The sequence below is a fragment of the Cryptomeria japonica genome, chromosome 10 (assembly GCF_030272615.1).
Source record: "Cryptomeria japonica chromosome 10, Sugi_1.0, whole genome shotgun sequence".
NCBI lineage: Eukaryota > Viridiplantae > Streptophyta > Pinopsida > Cupressales > Cupressaceae > Cryptomeria > Cryptomeria japonica.
Genome location: NC_081414.1, coordinates 515677682 through 515688142, shown reverse-complemented (window position 1 = coordinate 515688142; position 10461 = coordinate 515677682).

Genomic DNA, 10461 nt, shown 5'->3' with positions numbered 1-10461 from the left:
TGCTTTAGATGAAAGAGCACCCTTAGGTACCCAAAAACCATTTCCATCTGCTGAAGGTGAAACCTTCAAATCTTCCAGTGAAGTATCCGCAGATTTACTTTTTACAGAAGTGCTATTACACTCAATAGTGTATGCTTCAAGCTTATACAAAGTGCCAAACCTGACACCTCTAGCAACTACCATAGCACCCTTAATCATCTTACATCCTGCTTCAGAAAAGACTACCTGCACACCTGCATCTATCAGTTTGCTCACAGATAACAGGTTTCATTTTAATCCAGGGATATGCAGCACACCATTAATCCTTTTTATTCTACCATCAGAAAACCTGATTCTAACTTTACCTCGACCAACAATGTCTAGATGTGAATCATCACCCAAGTACACCTTACCTCCATTAAATCCTTCATATTCAAAAAACCAATCTCTATTGGAAGTCATATGAAAAGATGCACCTGAGTCAATTAGCCAAGCATCATTACCTGCATGAGTCGCCAAAGCCGCAATAAAGGCATCGCCATCTTCCTTGTTAGACTCAGAATCAGAATCAAACTTTTTCTTTTTCTTCTTCTTTTCTTCTTTGCAGTCCTTACGGATGTGACCCGGTTTACCGCAATTCCAACAAATGACTTTGGACTTTCCAGGAGATTTCGATCTCCCTTTGGATTTGGACTTGCCACGCTTCTCATTCTTCTTGCCTTTCTCTTTAGGTCTTCCACGAATGGTTAGGGCTTCCTTTGAACTGATGGATACCTTCCTTCGCATCTCTTCACCGAGTAGGGCACCCACCACTTCTTCAGATTTCAAAACAACAGAAGTACTACCGATAGCCATAACAAGAGAATCCCACGAATCAGGCAAAGAACAAAGGAAGATCTGACATTTCTCCTCCTCATCCATCTTAACACCGACGGATACTAATTGAGCCACAATCATATTGAATGCTTCTAGGTGGTCTGCAATTCGTCCACCCTCTTCCATCTTCAAGGAATACAATTTCTTTCTTAAGAAAATTTGATTTAATAAAGATTTCACTTGATACATCTCACCAAGCTTAGTCCATAGCTTCTTTGCAGAGTTTTCTTCATGGACATTGATTAGAACAGAGTCTGCCAAGCACAGTCTGATTAGACCCTTGGCTTTTCAGTCCATAACATCATACTGAGCTGCCGCAGTAGGATCTGAGGGCCTTTGGACATTCGCATCAACAGCATCCCAAAGATCTCGATCTATTAGCAGATCTTCCATCTTCAGCTTCCACATCTCAAAATTACTTCCATTAAATTTCTCCACCTCTATTCTCCCTGACAAACTCGCCATCTGAATATTCCTGCAACAAGATCAAAAAGTGTCTTCTGCACAAGCTCCCACTCAAATCTGGATTAGTTCAAAAAACCCAACTGCCCACAATTGAAACCAAAGGTGATCAGGCTCTGATACCACTTGTAAGGAAGTTAAGTAGCGGAAACAACTTCCTACACTAACCTTGAGAGGAGGGTAATGCAAAACTTTTTCAGATCGTTACAACAGTTACAGAAAATAGAAATAGATATAATAGCATTCATACCACAACACAATGATTTACGTGGGGAAAACCCTTTCGGGAGAAAAACCCCACCCTCCAAAAGCAGCTCAATATTTTATTCAGCAATCAAAAACAGATTACAAAATACTTGCAGAGCAAGCTCTTCGCAGGAGTAGCACTAAACAGAGATTCAGAGGCAACTCAATAGCCATAAGACTCTTACACACAACCTCTATCTCACACACCTCATAAATAGGAGATACAATACAAGAAACCGTCAAACGGTATTACAAAACCATGGGCTAAAACCACCCAATAAGGTGTAGCCGACCTTATCTCCCTTCTATGACATGTTAAAGCACACATCAACATGTGTCGCTCCCTTTTACAGCTCATTTATGTATCCGATACAAATTATTTTTCCTATTTCAGGAGTACAAACTTCCGGAGGCCATAACTTGAGAACCGGGTGTCCGATTGACGAACCGTTTGAAGTGCCGGAAAGCTCGTGAAGTGCTCTATCACCTCGTAACCTGCTTTGCCGGTTACGGCCACTTTTCAGGGCTTTTCGGAGCCTCTAAAGTCCCCAAAATTAAGTTTAAATATTTTATTGCACCCCTCCAAGACGAAAACTTTAATATCTTCAAAACTAGCTGTGACCTTGCGACGAAACTTTACCGGAATACTTATCTAGCCAACCAGAAGCTTCAGGGAGAGTTTCGCACCATTTCGTGCTCAAATGAAAAACTTACTATAAATAGTAACCTCGCATAAATGCAAGGTTGAGACACCATTTTTCCCAACATGTAGGTCCTGACACTTCTACAGAGTAGGTAAACCTCATTGTAATTGTACAAATTAGATAGAATCAAACTGTTACATTATGATCTTTTCTTGAGTGTTTTGAAGTAATTTTGATAGTGTTAATTATATTCTTGTCACAGACAGATGTTCAGGATAAGGGAAAGGAACTTGCAGTACCTCAACACCTCCATAGGGATATGGGGCACTCGACAATGTTATGTGCTAATGACATTGCACTTACCGCAAACCCTATGCAATTTGTACATAAGAATATTAGAAAAATTAGGCAAGAGATTCTTGATTTGGCAACCATAAGTCCTCAAACTGATGAGATAACAAAGAGGGTGCAACTATTGTTGACGACAATGGAAAACTTGCAAGTAAACAGTAATGAAAGCTTTAATCATAACAAAAGTTCAATAATGGTTTATATTTTTCTCTTTTATGTCATTAACTAAAATATGTATGTGTTATTTTTACAGAAATTTATAGGGCCTCATCATCCTGGTGGCGATGATCAGGGTATTGCGAGTAGTTCAGGTGATGACCATGTTCTATATATTAAAACCACTCCTTTGGACTTGTGAACTTGCTTTTTTAATGTTTTACATATTTAATGTATTACTCTTCAGGTGCTGACATGGGTCCGAGGTCGAGCCCAACTGTATTGGCGACTGCAATGTCGGCAACACGTAGCATGCAGACATCATCTGTTGCACCGGCTCATGTTGACCCGCCCACTGGTGGTAGATCCCTCTTTTTCTCTCTCTTTCATTATGTGTTTATTACCCTTGAAGTGTTCTTTCTTGGAGGCATTTCATAGTGGATTCATTTACTGTGGCAGGAGATGCACATGAGGATGCACCAGAGGCGAGTACTACTGATAACATACCATCATTTCTTGGATCTTCCTGTATTTCTAGTACGGGAATGTTGCAGGCCACATTGGTGGTGAGCGATGAAGAATTGATTCCCTTGAAGATACATAAGGTTCCAGGTACTTTAAAAATATTATTATATATAGTCTAATTGTAATTTACTTACTGATCACTCATTTTGGACTAATGATCCCATGTTTTTTTTTGCAGGAAATGATATTTTTTATAAAAATCTTAATGACATTTCATTACAGATATTTGGGCCCACCATACGTAAAAGGTGGAACATCATACGTGAACTAACCCTTATCCACTATTTTGATTTCATATCATTGCTAGAATAGTTTTCCTTTTATCCATTCCTTGAACTAAATCAAAGGTAGCTTCAATTTCTTTCTAAATCTAACAGGTTTGTTTTTGCTTTAAAGGTGGAATGACCAAGAAAAAAAGTTAAAAGATGAACTCACAAACCATATGATAGGGTTGTTTGGAAATGACACATTCGACAAGACTAAACTCCTGGAAAAAGCTGGCACATATCTGAAGTATGTGAGGAACCAATACAGGACACATTTAGAGAAGAACGTAAAGTATGAGCGTCCCCCCATGATTCCAGAGAGGGAGTGGAAGGACCTGATTTTGGATGCAAAGGAGAGAATTGAAAGGAAAAAAGGAAATACACCACCAGACACCAAAAGAAGGTATGTGATACTATTAAGAATGTGAATATGTACTAATTATTCATTATATTTATATAATCTAACATATTTCAAACTTTTCATAGATTGAGTGTCACGTCAAAGGCAACCAAGGCAGGACAAGAAAAGCATGGGCAACACAAACTTGGCTTTGGTGGTTATATGAAACTTGCCGCACGAATTGTAAGAATCAATAAATTAAGTATCACATCAAAATATTTATAAATTGTAAACAATTTTTTTTTTATCAAACAATACAAGCAAAATTCACAATACTAAGCAAAACTGTAGGGCTCTGAATTCAATAGAGTGCCCACGGAAGATGACAAGAGAATTGGCTACCACAAAGGCTATATAGTCATGGTTGAATGGCTACGAGAATTGAGTGGGTAAACACGAGATTCTGATGCATCTGTCACAACGGTAATTAAGCTAAATGAAAATTATTTCAAATTGAATACTTAACCAATAATATATTTGATGTTAAGTTTCAACATAAAGTGACTATATTTTTTTAAAATAAGCAAGCAATGATAACACTGCGCATGACATTGCAATGCAGCATGATAATCATGGAACAGAACCTGTACATGAAGGTCCGGATGTGCATCCTAGTAGTGGAGGTATTCATTTTCTATTCAAATTTTTTTATGTAATTATTAATACAATTAAACATCTTAAATTGAAAATTAGTGTAGTAATTAATGTAACCTTTATTGTTAATATTTTAGAGCATGTAGTCGGTGGTGACCAAGTGGATCATGATCCAGGTAGACAACATCAGGAACGTGATGTTCCCCAATCAGGTAAAGAGGACCACTGTTATTCCTTTAAACAAATTTAATTGCAATTGGTGTATTGATTAATGTAACGTTTCATATTTCAACTCCAGAGGATCTAGAGGGTGCTCGACATGTCGAGGTTGAGGCTAGACAAAATGATGTGGAAGATGATGTGGCCCCATCAGGTAAAGAGTGTAATGGTTGTGTTCTTTAAATTAATGAAATAATTGTAACAATAATAAAAAAATGTTTTGAATTTAACCCAATTCTTTGTTATTGCAGAGGACCCCCCTTTGGTTCAGCATCCTCGTCCTTTGTATAGGACTAGGCATACATCAAGAGCACAAGAAGAGGGCATAACATCCATAGATGGGGGAAATGATGAAGAAACCAATGTTCCACTTAGTCTTTTCATAGCTTCAAAAAAAAAACAAAGAAAGAAATGATTGTAATCTACCTTATTTGATAATGACTTATTTTTATGTGTAATGAATGTAATTATGTGCTAATAAATGTTCATGAATGATATGTGTTCATGATTATTGATGAATGTTGCATTTTAATGAAAGTTAATGAATTTTATGTGTTAATGAACGTTATGTGATAATGAATGAATGTTATATTTTAATAATGGATGAAAGAATGAATGAATGTTAGATGTTAATAGGGAATTTAGAGTGATATTAGGGGGGGGAGGGGCCAAATGAGCTTCCACCTTCACGTGGTTGGCCCTGTTAAGTAGAGAATATTAAACTATTCTCGAAACAAAGCGAAGCTCAATTATAAGATGTGAAATGTTTGAAAGGTGAGAGTCCACAAACAGATGTGAAATGTTTAAGTAGGCCTCCCAATGAAGTGGATCTCATAGACACGAAGAATACTATATAGAGAATCATTGAGAGCCCTTGAAGAAGAAAATTTGAACTTTGATGAAGCAATACATGATGGAGGAATATCTTGCAAGAGGAAATCAAAGTCATTATGGTGTCATCTAGATCTGAAATGTGGTCTACTTTTCAAAAAAGTAAAGATGCTTGATATGAATGTGTCATTGATTTGACAATTTCTAATGTCTGGTAGATGACTTTGATGCTCTCAAATTGTTCTTGAAGCTTATATGGCTTGGTTCTGATCCTTATAAGCTTTTAGACTGATTTAGGCACTATGATCTCACTGCAAATTTATCATTTATTGGTTGTTCTTTTGTTGATAGTGACATTTATCACTACTTTCATCTGAGGCAATCACTTCTTGACAGTCAAAAGGTTGCTCGAGGTCAAGTTATATCATGGAAAAATGAACACGGAGAAGAACTTCTGTTTTTAAGTAACAAGGTATAGATCTAAATTCTGCATGACACTTTTGTAAATCCATGCATATACCGCTCTTATATATAATTTACTTTGTTAAAGAAATGCTTGTTATTATTATTCCAAAGAGGTTTACCTCGGCTAGGCATGATTTGAAGGAAAATCTCTCCCCGCATACGTAAGGAAAGAAAGCATCTAGATCCTACATGTAAAACTTATATCCTTTCATAATCATGCAAGCATAACTTTCACAATCAAAGCCAAGTCTTGTCCAAAAAGCTACAACTTCCCCATCAAATGGGGAGGTAACTCCCCCCAAAAAAGCTTGGCATCATGCCCTCTGAGGGAACTTCATTGCTGCAAACTAAATTGTATGCCTTCCATGACCATTCAAGAATCCCTTAATAGTGGCCCACACTAAGAGTGGCAATATATAACTATCTAGGTACTCTAATATTCCTTCCTCCCATCCCAGTGCAACATACCAATGCACAAATGACCATAGATTTGTGGATATAGACAGTCCACATTCAAGTCATCTCACTATAGCCAATTGATGCAGGGCATCATCAAATTCAAATCATGGGATTCTTGAAGAATCAAACTCCTCTTGATTGGTTTTCAAGTTTTGAAACACTTAAGGATAGTTTTGGTTTATTTTTATGTTGATGTAATAAGTCACCCCACCTTGTAAGCCTATGCCCTAGGTAGGTGTGTTATAAACCACCTTGGGTATATGGAAATTGGGGTTATTCATGCCTTGAAGGAATTTTTAGTGCATTTGAAGAGTTTTAAGTGTCTTAGGGGTCAATTAGTGTCTAGGTGTGTTTAAGAGGACAAAATGTCAAAAGTTGTCAAAAGTTGTCAAGCAACTATGACAACTTTTAACCCAAAATTGCAACTTCCTCCAAACCGCCATGTTGTTTTCCAAAATCAGTTGATAAATATTGGAAGGGTCATTAAAGGTCGAATTCCAACCTTTGGCAAGGTTGTTGAAGGAAAATGAAAGTTTTGTGAACAAAGAAACCAATAAAAATCTATCTTTTTCCTGCATTTTGCTGCTATTTCCCATATTTTGTACAGTACGGCTTTCTCCAGGGCATAAAACCTCTTGAATATGAAATTAACGTGTCTTACCTTTCCAATACAACAATTTTGAGCCTCTAACTCTTTTGGAGCTGTGAGAAAAGTGGTTTTTTGTGAAGGTACCCCGCATTTGACAGTCTACTTAGGGTTTGACAGCAAATATGAGTTTTTCTTGTTGATGGCTCATGGGATTTGTATGGTCTTTGGGGTGAAGAAAGTGGTGAAAATTTAATTTAATATTTCCAAGACCTTTTATAGGGAAGTGATAGGTAAAGGCGAGGGTTTGAAGTTTTAGAGGTGGGCATCTCTATGTGACCACCTTGGCTGGGTATGCATCTGACCCCACAAATGATGATAGAGATGGAACCAAGGGCTATAACTTGGTAATTTATGTTGTATCCATGTCCCCCACATGTCTCAGGTCTTACTTTTCCTAGGTAGTAGGTTTTGAGTATACTTCCTTTGTTAAGGTGGCCTAATTAGGGCTATTAGGCCTAGGAGTGAAGTTGGGTTTATAACCCTTAGACATTGGATCTGCCCAAACCCTTTTTGAATCCTTTGGAACTCACTTGAATGAAACAAAATCCACTCTCAGTTGTAGAGTTCTTTTGAGAAATTAACAAGAAACCTTAAGTTTTTTAGACTGGTAGGGCTACTAGGCGTGACAGGCCTAATTGTAGCAGCAGTACTAATTTTTCTCAATACATCATGTTTGATGATTGGAACAGGTCTATTAACCCTATAGGATAGTAAATCAAGGTATTGGAGGTCCCCATTGCCTTAGGAAGTGTGTGTCCACCTTTGGTTGGGTGTAGTGGCCTTTGAGTCCTGAGAGACTTTTGTGAGACACTATGGGATTGGCATTGTCCAGATGGCTTAGCATGGGGAGAGGTATGAAAACAATCAAATTGAAACCAATCCAACCCTTGATGTCTTTGTAGAAGTTGTAGGGTCCTTGTTTGGGGTTCTTGAGTGAAGGATCCTGTCTCAATAACAAGGGCTCTGCATCACCAATGGGTGGATTAAATCCATACAACTGCGTAACTTGTAGATCTAAAACAATGACGCATGTAAAACTCATCATCACATCAATAACTTGCAAACTGAGATACAAAGAATACCATATGGATCTCAAGACAATTACACCAAATCAACTCCAAATCCGATTTGCCAAACAATTCCACTAGTCAAGGAATCCATCAAGAAAATATTGTAGAGATGATGAGGGACTAATGATTGCATACCAACATCTCCTCAACGAGAAAGTTTCAAACAACCTCCTTGAATCATGCGCTAAACATGCATGCAAACCCACAACTACCTTTCGTCTAGAACCACCTATTGATGTTTTTTTATGCACCGCGAACACAATAAAATACCAAGGTATTCTATCATCTCTTGAACAAAGAAAATTTGAATGCTAAACAAAGTGATCAATCAAAGCAACTCCAAGGTTTACAATATGAACTATGCAACTTAATTGCATGGGATAGACTTAGTGAATATGGTGTGATTTTGCTAGAATCGCAAGGGGGCTTACATTTTTCTTGAACTCTATCGAAACTTGGACTCTACACTAACTTGCTTGGAAAATAAAAGACAAAAGAGACAAAGGGTTTAGAGATCTAATTTAATCCTAAGAACAGTGACAATAAAGGATGATGATTTGATAGACGAATTCCATAATCAAGCTTTGCTTTGCCATGCAGAAACAAGTACACAAAACTAATGCAATCTTCTAAGGAATAACGAAGGGTTTTCATATCATGAACATTCATTCGAATACCCAAAACTAGCGCAATTTAAGTGAACATTCACAATTGAACTTATGCTTAATGAAGTTCAGACTAACCGTACATTGCAACTTACAATCAGCAAATTACAAATAGTATGAACAAGAATTCCATCAAGAAATCATCACATTTCTCCATTGCAATATATGAAATTTATCTAAACTTGAGAAGTAACAAGAAGCCATGCAACATGTAGAAATTACACGTAGAAATCCACCATGCTTCAATGAAGATCATGTATTAAAATCAACAAGTCTTGGCAACAATTCCTTATTTCCTCCTACTCTATTATACTTGCTATCTAACTGTTATCTATGAACTATTAATTGTTGACTAGCAACTATTAACCTTTACAAATGAAAAGGCTAGGCCTTTTATAGACCCCCATTATAATGAATGACCCAGATTGACTATCAAATCAACAGTCGAGATAATATAGTGAAACCCTAATTAGGGCTTGTTATAACAAACTCCATTCTAGCCAATTAAATAATTACATTGAATAGGACACATGTCCACCTTGAATTCTAACCAATGAGGAAATAGGTTAGGTATGCTTGAACAAACTTTGATGCATTGCAATGTGTCACTAGCTCATTCATTAGATGAATCAAGTACGATGAACTTGGACATGTCAATGTGGCTTCACTTGATTAGGTTGACGATGATTGGATGCCAACTCAACTTGCCAAGTCAATCATCACAAAGCTTATGTGATTGAGCAATATCTCTTGATACTCAACGTTATCTAGTTTTCTCAACATGATGAAGGTGGTGGGACATATTCCCAAATTGTATCATCTAGATGATCAAGTCCTTAGCTTTTGATTAATTCTTCTAAAACTATCTACTTGATCATGTTTGTGTCCTTCCATCTTCCTGATAGTTCTTGATCCTTTTATGTGACCGTGTGCTTAATGAAGTATATGTTTGATGATGCTTGGTCCTCCTTTTGTTGCATGTCCATACCGATGATGCTTGCTTCAACTTCATGGTGCATATACTTGACTTGAATGGCTTGCTTTGATGAAATCCTCTTTGAGATTCAAAAATCTACCTCTTTGTGGGGTAATTCACCTTGGTGAATATGTTTGATATAGACTTTGTAATGCCTAGGCTTGATGTAGAACCCACTTATTCTTGATCTATCCAACCTTGATCACCTTTATAACTCTGACTTGAATACCTTGATCATTGGTGATTGATGTCTTACATATGGCCTATCGTGTTGTAGATCCCTTCATTTTAAAGCAATCCTTATTGATTTCTCCTTATTCTACTGATTGCTATTCTTGGATTTTCGAAGGGAATGCAAGATAGTCTTCTATTTCTTCCTTGTTGAATCCTCATAATATCTTGATCATCATTTGACATTGTCCTTGCGCCTTGAGATGCTCCTTCCTTTGTATTGCATTGTTGAAAGCTTTGAATAGGTTTAGCTCCTCATGTTGCCATCCTAAACTCGTGAATCTTGGTGTTGATATTGATGTGAAAACCCTCCATGATGCCAATGTCCTCTTTCATGCCTTGAAGCCTCCTTTCATCAAGTGTCTTCATCCTTGCATTGAAGCATGATGTTGGTATG